The following is a 17,745-nucleotide window of genomic DNA, read 5'->3' as shown; positions in this document are numbered from 1 at the left end:
TATTTGATCTGAACACATGATCTTCCACCAAATAAACAATAAAGCATCAACTACAGGATGTAATCAACACTACTAGTCACACCCCAGGTACCAATCCGAGGTTCCGGTACAAGATTGAGCACAACAGATGAACTAGGGTTTTGAGATGAGATGGTGCTGATGAAGATGTTGATGGAGATTGTCCTCCCCAAGATGAGTGGGTTGTTGGTGATGACGATGGCCTCGGTTGCCCCCTCCGGGAGGGAAGTTCCTCCGGTGGAATCGCTCTGTCGGAGGGCAAAAATACTCCTGCCCAAGTTCGACCTCGAGACGGCGATGCTTCATCCCGAAAGTACTCTCCTGATTTTTTCAGGTTAAAAGGGAATTTATACCAGAAGATGGTCGCCAAAGGTGGGCCAGGGGGCCCACTAGACATCAAGTCATGCCAGGGGGCTTGCACGCCTTGGTGCCTAGTGGGCGACTGGTATCCCCCTCTAGTACTTCTTTGCTCCAGTATTTTTATTTATTCCAAAATAAATCTCCGTAAAGTTTCAACCCATTTGGAGATGTGCAGAATAGGTATCTACGATGTAGCTTTTTCAGGTCGAGAATTCCATGTGCAGGCATTCTCCCTCTTGATGTAAACTTTGCATATTATGAGAGAAAAGGCATTAGAATTACTCCACCAAGTCGCCAAACGCATAAAAACACTATACATAAAGTAACAAACACATGATGCAAAATGGATATATCAAGGATACATGCCGATCAATCAATGTGTTCGGAGTAGTAGCAAGCTACCAAGGCTGAGTGGAAGCACAAAGATGCATTTCCCCGTAAACAAGGCTACTAAAGGCATACAACTAGGTGTCGAATCCCACACATACCAATGCATTTCAAACATACACGCAATATGCACGATATGTGTAGATACAACATGGCATCAAAACATAACTCTACAATATAACATTTATTTAGAATGATTCAAAGAGCCAAAATAGTATAATGTTACACGCAGGGGGTCCCATGAACCAACATTCAGAGCATACAAACAAGAAGTGGAAGTTACATATCTGGGTACAAACTTCTACTAAAAATGGCTCAAAGAGCCTAAAAATCTACAACGACCCTACAAAAGGAGCCAAACCTCTGTTTGGGATTCCTAAGCTTATCCAGTCAACATCGAACATGTCATTGAAATCAGAAGTGAGACTGAAGTCTCATCTGCCAAAGATAAATAAGAACCGTGAGTACAAAGGTACTCAACAAGACTTACATCGGAACTATCTACAAATGCATCATAGTCCACAAAGGGGGTTGTGGGGTTTACTGCGGGAAGTCAACTTTAACTCTTGGCTAACCTGTACTACAACCACGAACACTTTCTTTGAGGTGGGGTAGCACATCCAAGTCCACATATTCATCACACCAATACACCACTATGGATCCTCTCCCGTCTCCCTACGAGAAGGCCATCCATAGCACTCATACTTATCTTGCGCATTTTATAGTATCCATTTCACTTGTCTATGAACCATATAAGTGTCCAAGTAGTTCATATCTGAGTACGCGGCTATCCGAATAGATAATTCACCCTGCACGAGTATACTTCTTCACACATGCTCCCGCCACTTATCGCGATATGCACGTCATGCACCTCAGCAACCTTCAAGCGGAAGCCCGGCGAGGGAGTCGGCCAGAGACGTTAACTTACAATGACTCACACCCAAGGTAGTTGCCTATCTGAGTTGGAACCAATAATGGAAGTCCGGCCAAGGTTTCCAATATGGCCTCAAACGATGTGAGCAGGGCCCCAAGACGGTCCCGACTAGGGTATTCATCCACTTCACGGGTCGTCCCACCACCTATAAACATTTCGAACTACTGCGACTCCTATACTGAGAACAAGGAAGTTAATAGGCCGAGAGGGTCCATTGGTTTCAGGCCCAATGTGTGGTAGTATCTTGTCTTGGAACAGAAACACAAGATCCCATGTCCTAAGAGCGGTTTCAATGAGACAACCCACCATGTACTCCTACATGGCCTGTCATTGCTACATTTGCCAAATCGGATTCACATACTTAGCTTTCACATAGTGGAACATGATCACAACCATTCCAATTCATCATCCAGATGGATCAGACCTGACACGACTCTAACCATAGCAGGCACGGTAAGTAAGCATGGATGAGTAAGCACATCAAGTCTCAAGAAGTTGCTACTCATGCTAAGTGGTTTCAACTATTTACTGTTCTTGGAAATATGCCCTAGAGGCAATAATAAATTGGTTATTATTATATTTCCTTGTTCATGATAATCATTTATTATCCATGCTATAATTGTTTTGATTGGAAACTCAAATACATGTGTGCATACATAGACAACACACTGTCCCTCGTGAGCCTCTAAGGTCTAGATCGTTGATCATAGACGGTCAAGGTTTCCTGACCATAGATATGTGTTGTCATTTGATAACGAGATCACATCATTAGGAGAATGATTTGATGGACAAGACCCAAACTATGAACGTAGCATGTGTCGTGTGAGTTTATTGTTATTGTTTTCTGCATGTCAAGTATCTGTTCCTATGACCATGAGATCAGGCAGCTCCCGGACACCGGAGGAATGCCTTGTGTGTATCAAACGTCACAATGTAACTGGGTGACTATAAAGGTGCTCTACAGGTATCTCCGAGGGTATTTGCTGGGTTGGCATGGATCCAGACTAGGACTTATTACTCCGTGTGACGGAGAGGTATCTCTAGGGACCACTCGGTAATACAACATCACAAGAATCTTGCAAGCAATGTGACTATGGAGTTACTCACGTGATCTTGTATTACAGAATGAGTAAAGAGATTTGCAGGTAACGGGATTGAACTAGGTATGCAGATACTGACGATCGTATCTCGGGCAAGTAACATACAGATGGACAAAGGGAACAACATATGGGATTGATTGAATCCTTGACATCATGGTTCGACCGATAAAGATCATCGTAGAATATGTAGGAACCAATAAGGGCATCTAGGTCCCGCTATTGGTTATTGACTGGAGAGTGTCTCGATCATGTCTATATAGTTCTCGAACACGCAGGGTCTGCACACTTCAGGTTCGGTGACATTTCAGTATTACTAAGCTATGTGTGTTGGTGACCGAAGGTTGTTAGGAGTCCCGGATGAGATCCCGGACATCACGAGGAGCTCCGAAATGGTTAGGAGGTACAAATTTATATATATGAAAGTGGTATTCGGCTTCCTGAATAGTTTCGGGGATTTCTGGTATTGTACCAGGAGTGCCGAAAGGGTTTCGAGGGTCCATCGAGAGGGGCCCACCCACCCCCGGGGGGCTACATTGGCCTAGGAGGTGGAGCACCAGGCCCTAGTGGGCTTGGTCAGCCGACCCCAAGAGGCCCATGCGCCAAGCCTAGGTGGAAGATGTGGAGTGGACTTCTCCCAAGGGTTTCCACCTCCCTTGTGGGAGGTGGACTCTTCCACCTTGCTTCGGCCGAACCTATCCTCCTTGGAGGAGGGGTAAAGGCAGCCTACCTACCCGTTCCTCTTATTTATAGTGGAGGTTTTGAAGGGAACCACCACCTGAAAAGCCCCGTGCTGCCCAATCCTCCATAGATCGTCTACTTCGTTTAGATTAGTTCGGTAGAGCTCGACGAAGCCCTGTCGGATTAGTTCACCACCACTGCCACCACACCATCGTGCTGCCGGAGAACTCATCTACATTTCCACCTCCTCTTGCTAGATGAAGAAGGTGGAGATCGTTATTGTCGTGGTTTTGTCACGGCAGATGTCCTCATGAAAGGACTTAGAGATGGAGCCATGGCACCTTGGTGGCGACTCGAAGGGGGTGAGCGAAAGCGAGACTCAGATTTACCCAGGTTCGGCCCCTCGTTAGGAGGTAAAAGCCTACGTCCTGCTTTGTGTGGATTAATGGTGGCTTCGATTACAAGGAGGGCGTAACTCGCCTGACCTAGCTCTCGATTCTCTCTAACTCGCCTGACCTCTCCCTGGGACTCGACTTAATATACAGGTCGGGCCCTAGGGTTTACAAAGTCCTGCCATGCTACTCTTTGCGGGTTTCCTTATCTCTAAGTCGCCGTGTCCCCCACGATCAGGAGCTTTCTTGGTAATCCATCATCCGCACGACCTCTTGAACCGCCATCCAGCTTCTGGGCCATGGGACACGCGGTAAATGGTAAGTCGCCCCTTTGGTGACCCGACCCACTAAGGGCGGGTTACCCACAGGTAATATCCCCAACATTAGGCCCCAGATTGTCCTGAATTCATTCATGTCAATAAACCTCCATCAATTTGGGGCGACTCTTACCATTTCTATCCTTCGACGAACGATAAGTCTCCACCCGTTGTAATTTGATCTGAGTCGCCGTGTAGTCTTGGATGACATCACCTCATCCCCTTAGTTCCGGGGCTTTTAGCACTGCAACCATCAATGGATCTTTTGCTCATAATCACTTATCTCAAAAATCTAGGCGCCATCATCACTGTCTCTGACTTGTCGCCTCGATCTCCGCCTTGACAGCCTTGATTTCCGTTCCTGCCCTTTAAATAACGAGAGGAGAAATGGGGGGGGGGGGAGGAAACCCCGTCACCTACCTCCATCTCTTCCTCGTCTTCCTCGCGCTCTTCCTCTTCGAGCACCAGCGCCCCGGCGTCGCCACCGACTCCAGGAGCTCCTCCATCGACCGTGGTCATCTGGACGCCAAGAAGCATGAAGCACCGCGCTTTCGTCCTCGGCACCGATCCTCTTTTCCTAGGTACACACCTTCCCCCATTAGGGTTAGGCCGACAACACCATGACCATTACTTTCCTGCGAGCTAGCTTTCATGATGCGACGAACACCCTACTTTATATCCATTTCATATTTTTGCAATAGACTTTAGGCAATAGCAGAATACAACCACTTTATCACGTCTTTTTGCTATCTTAAGTCTTCATGCCATAGATACAACGTTGTCACCGCCTTACGCTCATAGCTTTCCTCCATTGTTTCGAGCAATATCCCTTTATTTTGATCCACTCGTAGATCCATAGTTTACTGCCTGTTTTTAGAAATATGTTTGTTCGCCCCTTGAGAATATCCCTAAGGAAAAATAACCTTTAAGAGTCGCCGTTTAGCTCCTTCTTCCATAGCGACTTAAATTTACCATCATAGCTATGCCACCTTCCCTTCCAATTTGAAGGGCGAGTTTCAATACTTTGAAGATACATCCATCAATCGCCCGAATAGAGGGTTATGATGTATGTCACCCATTTGGCGAGTCACCAAATCCTTTTCGTACATACCGCAGGCCCATATCGGCGAGTTAAAATACTTCCTAGTTGTTACTGAACCGCCTCGTTCCCCTCTCTTTTGTAGTTATGGCAATTACGAAGTGCGACTGGTTACCGACAAAAATTGATGATGCCACCCTCGAAAAGTTTATTAAGGTGGGTCTTCTTGATAATAAGGAAACCATCGGTTGGAGAACCGCCCCCGGGCAAGTTGACTCCCAACCCCGCTGCGGGAGAAGTAGTCATCTTTACTGATTATCTCGAACGAGGTTTTAAACCGCCCGGGTCAAAGTTTTTCCGAGACGTCCTGCATTTCCTTAATGTCCATCCTCAAGATCTCGGACCCAACTCCATGAGCAACTTGTGTCAGTTCCAGGTCTTTGGTGAGGTATATTTGCAGAGAGAACCCATAGTTCCTTTATTTTGGAACTTCTTCAATTTGAATCGCCAGACCGAGTTCCCCAACGATCCCAACCATGAACTTGGAGGAGTCAACATTCAAAGACGCCGCGAGCATGGATTTCCAATAGTCCTTCTGCCCAACCATCCCAAGGGTTGGGCCAAGTCATGGTTTTACTGCCGGGATACCTCTCCACATGGTGAAAACCCTCTTCCGGTCTTCAGAGCAGATCGCGTGCCCATGGACTTCAAACTGCCCGAGAAGCTCACAGAGGAAGAAGAGTCGGAGTTTATCCCCATTTTCTCCGAGTTTAAGTCTCTCACCAACAATGGGCTCATCGGGATCGATCTATTCCGCTGCTGGATAGAGTGGAACATCCTTCCCTTGAGTCGCCGAGAAGGGCTGATGTATGAAAACCCTCGGAGAGCGAAATTGTCGGAGTCATCAAGAAACAAACAGGTGAGACCTTGGAAGAATGTGCCAAGATTGGGCTCAAAGCCTTCTGCCGCTCCAACCCGGTGCCGCTAGTAAGAATCCAAGCCACCTTTCGTCTTCTTTATGCTTAACAATGCTCTTGGTTTGAAATTTGCTTCTATTCATCAGAAAACTGATACATTTTGGCGAAGGGGCCCCAAAGTGACCGCCCAGAAGACCACCAAGCTGTTGGAATTATGCCCTAGAAGCAATGATAAATATAGTTATTATTATAATTCCTGTATCAAGATAATCGTTTATTATCCATGCTATAATTGTATTGAATGAAGACTCATTTACATGTGTGGATACATAGACAAAACACTGTCCCTAGCAAGCCTCTAGTTGGCTAGCCAGTTGATCAAAGATAGTCAGTGTCTTTTGATTATAAACAAGGTGTTGTTGCTTGATAACTGGATCACGTCATTAGGAGAATCACGTGGTGGACTAGACCCAAACTAATAGACGTAGCATGTTGATCGTGTCATTTTGTTGCTACTGTTTTCTGCGTGTCAAGTATTTTGTTCCTATGCCATGAGATCATATAACTCACTGACACCGGAGGAATACTTTGTGTGTATCAAACATCGCAACGTAACTGGGTGACTATAAAGATGCTCCACAGGTATCTCCGAAGGTGTTAGTTGAGTTAGTATGGATCAAGACTGGGATTTATCACTCCGTGTGACGGAGAGGTATCTCGAGGCCCACTCGGTAATACAACATCACACACAAGCCTTGCAAGCAATTTGACTTAGTGTAAGTTGCGGGATCTTGTATTACGGAACGAGTAAAGAGACTTGCCGGTAAACAAGATTGAAATAGGTATGCGGATAGTGAGGCAAGTAACATACCGAAGGACAAAGGGAATGACATACGGGATTATATGAATCCTTGGCACTAAGGTTCAAACGATAAGATCTTCGTAGAATATGTAGGATCCAATATGGGCATCCAGGTCCCTCTATTGGATATTAACCGAGGAGTCTATCGGGTCATGTCTACATAGTTCTCGAACCCGCAGGGTCTGCACACTTAAGGTTCGACGTTGTTTTATGCGTATTTGAGTTATATGGTTGGTTACCGAATGTTGTTTGGAGTCCCGGATGAGATCACGAACGTCACGAGGGTTTCCGGAATGGTCCGGAAACGAAGATTGATATATAGGATGACCTCATTTGATTACCGGAAGGTTTTTGGAGTTACCGGGAATGTACCGGGAATGACGAATGGGTTCCGGGAGTTCACCGGGGGGGGGGGGGGGGGCAACCCACCCCGGGGAAGCCCATAGGCCATGAGGGTGGCACACCAGCCCTTAGTGGGCTGGTGGGGCAGCCCAAAAGGGCCCTATGCGCCTAGGAAAGAAAATCAAAGAGAAAAAAAAGAGGAGGTGGGAAGGGAAGGAAGGACTCCCACCCACCAAACCAAGTCCAACTCGGTTTGGGGGGGGGAGCCTTCCCCCTTGGACTCGGCCGACCCCCTTGGGGCTCCTTGAGCCCCAAGGCAAGGTCCCCTCCCTCCCACCTATATATACGGAGGTTTTAGGGCTGATTTGTGACGACTTTTCCACGGCAGCCCGACCACATACCTCCACGGTTTTTCCTCTAGATCGCGTTTCTGCGGAGCTCGGGCGGAGCCCTGCTGAGACCAGGTCATCACCAACCTCCGGAGCGCCGTCATGCTGCCGGAGAACTCATCTACCTCTCCGTCTCTCTTGCTGGATCAAGAAGGCCGAGATCATCGTCGAGCTGTACGTGTGCTGAACGCGGAGGTGCCGTCCGTTCGATACTAGATCGTGGGACTGATCGCGGGATTGTTCGCGGGGCGGATCGAGGGACGTGAGGACGTTCCACTACATCAACTGCGTTCACTAACACTTCTGCTGTACGGTCTACAAGGGTACGTAGATCACTCATCCCCTCTCGTAGATGGACATCACCATGATAGGTCTTCATGCGCGTAGGAATATTTTTGTTTCCCATGCGACGTTCCCCAACAGTGGCATCATGAGCTAGGTTCATGCGTAGATGTCTTCTCGAGTAGAACACAAAAGTTTTTGTGGGCGGTGATGTGCGTTTTGCTGCCCTCCTTAGTCTTTTCTTGATTCCGTGGTATTGTTGGATTGAAGCGGCTTGGACCGACATTACTCGTACGCTTACGAGAGACTGGTTTCATCGCTACGAGTAACCCCGTTGCTCAAAGATGACTGGCAAGTGTCGGTTTCTCCAACTTTAGTTGAATCGGATTTGACCGAGGAGGTCCTTGGATGAGGTTAAATAGCAACTCATATATCTCCGCTGTGGTGTTTGCGTAAGTAAGATGCGATCCTACTAGATACCCATGGTCACCACGTAAAACATGCAACAACAAAATTAGAGGACGTCCAACTTGTTTTTGCAGGGTATGCTTGTGATGTGATATGGCCAACAATGTGATGTGATATATTGGATGTATGAGATGATCATGTTGTAATAGGAAATATCGACTTGCACGTCGATGGTACGGCAACCGGCAGGAGCCATAGGGTTGTCTTTATACTAACGTTTGTGCTTGCAGATGCGTTTACTATTTTGCTAGGATGTAGCTTTAGTAGTAATAGCATGAGTAGCACGACAACCCCGATGGCAACACGTTGATGGAGATCATGGTGTGGCGCCGGTGACAAGAAGATCGTGCCGGTGCTTTGGTGATGGAGATCAAGAAGCACGCGATGATGGCCATATCATGTCACTTATGAATTGCATGTGATGTTAATCCTTTTATGCACCTTATTTTGCTTAGAACGACGGTAGCATTATAAGGTGATCTCTCACTAAAATTTCAAGACGAAATTGTGTTCTCCTCGACTGTGCACCGTTGCTACAGTTCGTCGTTTCGAGACACCACGTGATGATCGGGTGTGATAGACTCAACGTTCACATACAACGGGTGCAAAACAGTTGCACACGCGGAACACTCGGGTTAAGCTTGACGAGCCTAGCATGTGCAGACATGGCCTCGGAACACATGAGACCGAAAGGTCGATCATGAATCATATAGATGATATGATTAGCATAGGGATGCTTACCACTGAAACTATACTCAACTCACGTGATGATCGGACTTGAGCTAGTGTAAGTGGATCATGAACCACTCAAATGACTAGAGAGATGTACTTTTTGAGTGGGAGTTTAGCAAATAATTTCATTAAGTTAAACTCTAATTATCTTGAACATAGTCTAAATCCACTTTGAATATATTTGTGTGGTAGATCATGGCTCATGCTACAGTCATCCTGAATTTCAATACGTTCCTAGAGAAAGCTAAGTTGAAAGATGATGGAAGAAACTTTGTAGACTGGGCTCGTAATCTTAAGCTAATCTTACAAGCTGGGAAGAAGGATTATGTCCTTAATGCTGCGCTAGGAGATGAACCACCCGCTACGGCTGATCAGGATGTTAAGAACGCTTGGCTAGCACGTAAGGAGGACTACTCAATAGTTCAATGTGCAGTCTTGTCTGGCTTAGAATCGGGACTTCAACGTCGCTTTGAGTGTCATGGAGCATTTGAGATGTTCCAGGAGTTGAAGTTTATCTTTCAGAAGAACGCCCGGATCGAGAGGTATGAGACCTCCGATAAATTCTATGCTTGCAAGATGGAGGAGAACTCGTCTGTCAGTGAACATGTGCTCAAAATGTCTGGGTACTCAAACCATCTAGCTGAGCTCGGGATTGAACTCCCGCAAGAGGCTATCACTGACAGAATCCTTCAATCACTGCCGCCAAGCTATAAAGGCTTTGTGTTGAACTACAACATGCAAGGGATGAACAAGTCACCCGGCGAGTTGTTTGCGATGCTGAAAGTCGCAGAGTCTGAACTCCGTAAAGAACATCAAGTGTTGATGGTGAATAAGACCACTAGTTTCAAGAGAAACGGCAAAGGCAAGAAGGGTAATTCGAAGAAGAGCGGCAAGCCTGTTGCCAATCCGACGAAGAAACCCAAAGATGGACCTAAGCCTGAAACGGAGTGTTACTATTGCAAGGGTATGGGTCACTGGAAGCGCAATTGCCCCAAGTATCTGGCAGATAAGAAAGCGGCCAAAGAAAAATCAGGTATATTTGATATACATGTTATTGATGTGTACTTAACCGGCTCTCGTAGTAGTGCCTGGGTATTCGATACCGGTTCTGTTGCTCATATTTGCAACTCGAAACAGGAACTGTGAAATAGACGAAGGCTGGCGAAAGATGAAGTGACGATGCGCGTAGGAAATGGTTCCAAGGTTGATGCAATCGCTGTCGGCACAGTTTCACTTCAGTTACCATCAGGATTAGTGATGAACTTAAATCATTGTTATTTAATGCCTGCGTTGAGCATGAACATTATATCTGGATCTTGTTTATTGCGAGACGGTTACTCTTTTAAGTCAGAGAATAATGGTTGTTCTATTTATATGAGTAACATCTTTTATGGTCATGCACCTAATGTGAGAGGATTGTTCATATTGAATCTTGATAGCGATACTCATATACATAACACTGAGACCAAAAGAGTTAGAGTTAACAATGATAGCGCCATATTTTTGTGGCACTACCGATTAGGTCATATTGGTGTAAAGCGCATGAAGAAACTCCATGTTGATGGACTTTTGGAGTCACTTGACACGTGCGAACCATGCCTCATGGGCAAGATGACTAAGACTCCGTTCTCCGGAACTATGGAGCGTGCAAGTGACTTGTTGGAAATCATACATACCGATGTGTGTGGTCCGATGAGCGTAGAGGCGCGCGGCGGATATCGTTATTTTCTCACCTTCACTGAGGATTTGAGTAGATATGGTTATGTCTACTTGATGAAGCACAAGTCTGAAACATTTGAAAAGTTCAAGCAATTTCAGAGTGAAGTGGAAAATCATCGTAACAAGAAGATCAAGTTCCTACGGTCTGATCGTGGGGGTGAATATCTGAGTTTCGAGTTTGGTGCTCACTTAAGACAATGTGGAATTGTTTCACAGTTAACACCGCCTGGAACACCACAGCGTAATGCTGTGTCCAAACATCGTAATCGTACTTTATTAGAGATGGTGCGATCTATGATGTCTCTTACCGATTTGCCGTTATCATTTTGGGGTTATGCATTAGAAACAGCTGCATTCACTTTAAATAGGGCACCATCAAAATCCGTTGAGACGACACCATACGAACTGTGGTATGGCAAAAGGCCAAAGTTGTCGTTTCTTAAAGTTTGGGGATGTGATGCTTACGTCAAAAAGCTTCAGCCTGAAAAGCTGGAACCCAAAGCGGAAAAGTGCGTCTTCATAGGTTACCCAAAAGAGACAGTTGGGTACGCCTTCTATCTCAAATCCGAGGGCAAAGTGTTTGTTGCTAAAAACGGAGCTTTTCTCGAGAAGGAGTTTCTCTCGAGAGAATTGAGTGGGAGGAAGATAGAACTTGACGAGGTTGTCGAACCACTCATCCCTCTGGATGGTGGCGCAGGGCAAGGGGAAACCTCTGTCGTTGCGACGCCGGTTGAGGAGGAAGTTAATGATGATGATCATGAAACTCCGATTCAAGTTTCTGTCGAACCACACAGGTCGACAAGACCACGTGCTGCTCTAGAGTGGTACGATAATCCCGTTTTATCAATCATGTTGTTAGACAACAATGAACCTGCAAATTATGAAGAAGCAATGGCGGGCCCAGATTCCAACAAATGGCTAGAAGCCATGAAGTCCGAGGTAGGATCCATGTATGAGAACAAAGTGTGGACTTTGGAGGAACTACCTGAGGGCCGCAAGGCTATTCAGAACAAATGGATCTTTAAGAGGAAGACGGACGCTGACGGCAATGTGACCGTTTATAAAGCTCGACTTGTGGCAAAGGGTTTTTCACAAGTTCAAGGAGTTGACTACGATGAGACATTCTCTCCCGTAGCGATGCTTAAGTCCGTCCGAATCATGTTAGCAATAGCTGCATTTTTCGATTATGAAATCTGGCAGATGGATGTCAAAACGGCGTTCCTTAACGGTTTTCTTAAGGAAGAGTTGTATATGATACAACCCGAAGATTTTGTCGATCCTAAGAATGCTAACAAGGTGTGCAAGCTCCAGCGATCCATTTATGGACTGGTGCAAGCATCTCGGAGTTGGAACAAACGCTTTGATGAGGTGATCAAAGCATTTGGGTTTATACAAGTGGTTGGAGAATCTTGTATTTACAAGAAAGTGAGTGGGAGCTTTGTGGCGTTTCTAATATTATATGTGGATGACATATTGCTGATTGGAAACAACATGGAGTTTTTAGAGAGCATAAAGGATTATTTGAATAAGAGTTTCTCTATGAAAGACCTAGGAGAAGCTGCTTACATTCTAGGCATTAAGATCTATAGGGATAGATCAAAACGCCTGATAGGACCTTCACAAAGCACATACCTTGATAAAGTTTTGAAGAGGTTCAAAATGGAACAGTCCAAGAAAGGGTTCTTGCCAGTTTTTCAAGGTATGAGATTGAGTAAGACTCAGTGCCCAGCAACTGATGAAGATAGAGAGCATATGCGCTCCGTCCCCTATGCTTCAGCCATAGGTTCTATCATGTATGCAATGCTGTGCACTAGACCGAATGTTAGCCTGGCCATAAGTATGGCAGGTAGGTTCCAGAGTAATCCAGGAGTGGATCACTGGACAGCGGTCAAGAATATCCTGAAGTACCCGAAAAGGACTAAGGAGATGTTTCTCGTGTATGGAGGTGACGAAGAGCTCGCCGTAAAAGGTTACGTCGATGCAAGCTTTGACACAGATCCGGACGACTCTAAGTCGCACACCGGATACGTATTTATTCTTAATGGGGGTGCAGTAAGCTGGTGCAGTTCCAAGCAAAGCGTCGTAGCAGATTCTACATGTGAAGCGGAGTACATGGCTGCCTCGGAGGCGGCTAAGGAGGGTGTCTGGATGAAGCAGTTCATGACGGACCTTGGAGTGGTGCCAAGGGCACTGAATCCAATAACCTTGTTCTGTGACAACACGGGTGCCATTGCCTTAGCAAAGGAACCACGGTTTCACAAGAAGACCAGACACATCAAACGACGCTTCAACCTCATCCGCGACTACGTCGAGGGAGAGGACGTAAATATATGCAAAGTGCACACGGATCTGAATGTAGCAGACCCGTTGACTAAACCTCTTCCACGGCCAAAGCATGATCAACACCAGAACTGTATGGGTGTTAGATTTATTACAATGTAATTCACATGATGATGTGAGGGCTAGATTATTGACTCTAGTGCAAGTGGGAGACTGTTGGAATTATGCCCTAGAGGCAATGATAAATATAGTTACTATTATAATTCCTGTATCAAGATAATCGTTTATTATCCATGCTATAATTGTATTGAATGAAGACTCATTTACATGTGTGGATACATAGACAAAACACTGTCCCTAGCAAGCCTCTAGTTGGCTAGCCAGTTGATCAAAGATAGTCAGTGTCTTCTGATTATAAACAAGGTGTTGTTGCTTGATAGCTGGATCACGTCATTAGGAGAATCACGTGATGGACTAGACCCAAACTAATAGACGTAGCATGTTGATCGTGTCATTTTGTTGCTACTGTTTTCTGCGTGTCAAGTATTTTGTTCCTATGACCATGAGATCATATAACTCACTGACACCGGAGGAATACTTTGTGTGTATCAAACGTCGCAACGTAACTGGGTGACTATAAAGATGCTCTACAGGTATCTTCGAAGGTGTTAGTTGAGTTAGTATGGATCAAGACTGGGATTTGTCACTCCGTGTGACGGAGAGGTATCTCGGGGCCCACTCGGTAATACAACATCACACACAAGCCTTGCAAGAAATGTGACTTAGTGTAAGTTGCGGGATCTTGTATTACGGAACGAGTAAAGAGACTTGCCGGTAAACGAGATTGAAATAGGTATGCGGATACTGACGATCGAATCTCGGGCAAGTAACATACCGAAGGACAAAGGGAATGACATACGGGATTATATGAATCCTTGGCACTGAGGTTCAAACGATAAGATCTTCGTAAAATATGTAGGATCCAATATGGGCATCCAGGTCCCGCTATTGGATATTGACCGAGGAGTCTCTCGGGTCATGTCTACATAGTTCTCGAACCCGCAGGGTCTGCACACTTAAGGTTCGGCGTTGTTTTATGCGTATTTGAGTTATATGGTTGGTTACCGAACGTTGTTCGGAGTCCCGGATGAGATCACGGACGTCACGAGGGTTTCCGGAATGGTCCGGAAACGAAGATTGATATATAGGATGACCTCATTTGATTACCGAAAGGTTTTCGGAGTTACCGGGAATGTACCGGGAATGACGAATGGGTTCCGGGAGTTCACCGGGGGAGGGGGGCGGGCAACCCACCCCGAGGAAGCCCATAGGCCATGAGGGTGGCACACCAGCCCTTAGTGGGCTGGTGGGGCAGCCCAAAAGGGCCCTATGCGCCTAGGAAAGAAAATCAAAGAGAAAAAAAAGAGGAGGTGGGAAGGGAAGGAAGGACTCCCACCCACCAAACCAAGTCCAACTCGGTTTGGGGGGGGGAGCCTTCCCCCTTGGACTCGGCCGACCCCCTTGGGGCTCCTTGAGCCCCAAGGCAAGGTCCCCTCCCTCCCACCTATATATACGGAGGTTTTAGGGCTGATTTGTGACGACTTTTCCACGGCAGCCCGACCACATACCTCCACGGTTTTTCCTCTAGATCGCGTTTCTGCGGAGCTCGGGCGGAGCCCTGCTGAGACAAGGTCATCACCAACCTCCGGAGCGCCGTCACGCTGCCGGAGAACTCATCTACCTCTCCGTCTCTCTTGCTGGATCAAGAAGGCCGAGATCATCGTCGAGCTGTACGTGTGCTGAACGCGGAGGTGCCGTCCGTTCGGTACTAGATCGTGGGACTGATCGCGGGATTGTTCGCGGGGCGGATCGAGGGACGTGAGGACGTTCCACTACATCAACCGCGTTCACTAACGCTTCTGCTGTATGGTCTACAAGGGTACGTAGATCACTCATCCCCTCTCGTAGATGGACATCACCATGATAGGTCTTCGTGCGCGTAGGAAATTTTTTGTTTCCCATGCGACGTTCCCCAACACAAGCCGCCACCAAAAAAGAAGAAGACGGTAAGTAAAAAAGAAAGCCGCCACCAAAGATTCATCTTTTGTTGGCGAGTCACAAGCTGACAAAGCGCACTCAGGGGTAAGGCTCCCCCCTCACTCATTATCTATGTATTCCGACTTATGTTTATACCATGCGTCCCTGTGTGTAGGGCGAGGACAATGAGAGCCAAGATGATGCGGGCGAGGTAATTTCCATTTCTTCCGACTCACCTTCTCCTTCTCCTAGACCAGCCAGGCGGATCTGTGGAAAAGTGCCCATGTCTCATCCATATGCTTATATGGACCCTGATTTCCTTTTGAAGAAAGCAAGACATACCCCCAAGCGCAAGACCCGTAGTCGCTCTGGCGACTTAATCACCGGACTGCCTGAGAAGACCACCGATCGGAAACGCACCAGCGAGGTACACTTTTGTTTTATCATACCCTTTCTTGTGTAAAATGTGACTCGCCGCTTCTTTAACTTCAAGCCTTTTTTCTATCAGATTTCTCCCCCTACATCTGGCGACTCGGCAATATCAGCTCTCCCGCCAATGATTCGTGTACAAGGGTGAGTCTCTTTGTTAATCCCAATTTCTTCTAAACAACGATATGTGATTTTAATCTTGGTGCTTTTGTCGCAGAGCACAAGCGAAGAGAAGGAAAACCGGCGACCTATCTTCTGCTCCCAAAACATCTGACGCCTTGGGCACGAGCACCTCTGTCCCTGAGACTGATGAAGAGCAAACATCGGCTCATGATATTCCTGCGGACAATATTCCCGAAGCTCGGGATGACTCACCCGTTATTTTGAAGGAAATCGCTGATAAGGGTAACCCGCCAAGCCCTCTCAAGGCTACTAACGATCTAGACGATGTCGTGGTCACCGATACTGGCTATTCAACTCCTCCAATTGCAGTACTTTCCAAGCATACTTCCAAGGAAACTCACCCTTCTCCTGATGAAGACACATACAAATTCAAGCTCCCCCAATATGAGAAGTTGGAATTCGACCAACTTTGTTCCGGCTTCGCAAGTCATCTGGAGAGGGATTATGAGATGAACAAGAGCTTGATTCGTCTTATGAGGATTAGGCATGAGGTACGCCTGTTTATGTATTTTCCTTCACCCATTAGCCTTCCAAGGGCCGACTCATCTTTTGAAAGATGAGACGGGTCTTTGAATATAAAAAATCTTCAACTTGTAGCCCCCAAGGGACGGGTCATCTTTTGAAAGATGAACCGGGTCTTGAATATAATAAAAATCTTCAACCTGTAGCCCCCAAGGGCCGGGTCATCTTTTGAAAGACGAGCTGGGTCTTGCATTAGATAAAAACTTCAACTTGTAGCCCCCAAGGGCCGGGTCATCTTTTGAAAGATGAGCCGAGTCTTGCATTAGATAAAAACGTCAACCTCTAGCCCCCAAGGGCCGGGTCATCTTTTGAAAGATGAGCCGGGTCTTGAATATGGTATGATTTTGAAGAAAATCATACATTAGCCCCCAAATATCAGGAGTATTGCTTGCAGTAATGCTGAAACTTGTCTCCCCAATTTTAATGTGCAGGAGTCTGTTACCCAGACTGAGTCGGCTGTAGAGTTGGAGAGGAAATTTGGCTGAACAACAAGATGCACAGTCCGAGTTGGAGAGGAAATACCGCTTAATTCAGGCTGAGCTGGAAAAGATGAAGGCTGACCAGCAAAAACTTGAGAAGAAAGCCAAGGCTGATCAAGCCGCCATTCGGAAGCATGCCGAGCAGGCTGAGAAAAAACTGGAAGCCACCCAACAAGAGCTTTCCGGCTTAAAGAAACATGTTTCCAACATGACTGTCGCTATGTTTGGTAAGCATTAACTCTTGACTATTTACTAGTTACTCTGGTATCAAAATTATCAAATACTGATGTGTCCTCTGCAGGTGCATGAGAAACCAATCTTCCAGACAACTGCATGATGAAGTTAAAAGCCATTTATACCTTCGCTGAGCAGCTATACACCGGGGGCGTGCTGACGATTAAGGCGGTGATGGGTAGAAAGGAGCCAGTCAGGACCATCAAGCACATGCTCGGTTTTCTGTCTACATTGCCTCCTCAGATAGAGGAACTAAAAAGGTCAGCCGCCCGGAAGGGAGTTTTGAACACCTTGAGTCGGTGCTTAGCTTATGCCCCGGATCTCAAACCCGAAGAAATAGCCGCCGGCTACCCCGAGCTAAAGGATGACAGGTCAGAATTCACTGAGGTGGACTACCATCGAGTTATCATAGAATCTCGTTATGCGGCGACTCAACTGGCAGCCAGCTTAGATTTGAGTAAGTACCAAGCCGCCTATGAAGAGAAGAAAAAGAAGGTGATGCCTCCCTCATGTGAAACTGCTAGCTTGGTTCCTCGCCGACCCAAGAATCCTTTTGATCTTGACATGGACCTATCTCTCTTTCTTGATGATCACGATGAATTCGTTGCCCTGTCCAAGTGTAATTGGAAACTTGGCGACTTACGA

This window comes from Hordeum vulgare, chromosome 2H (genome assembly GCF_904849725.1).
Source record: "Hordeum vulgare subsp. vulgare chromosome 2H, MorexV3_pseudomolecules_assembly, whole genome shotgun sequence".
NCBI classification, from domain to species: Eukaryota; Viridiplantae; Streptophyta; class Magnoliopsida; order Poales; family Poaceae; genus Hordeum; species Hordeum vulgare.
Note: the sequence above shows the minus strand (reverse complement) of the source record.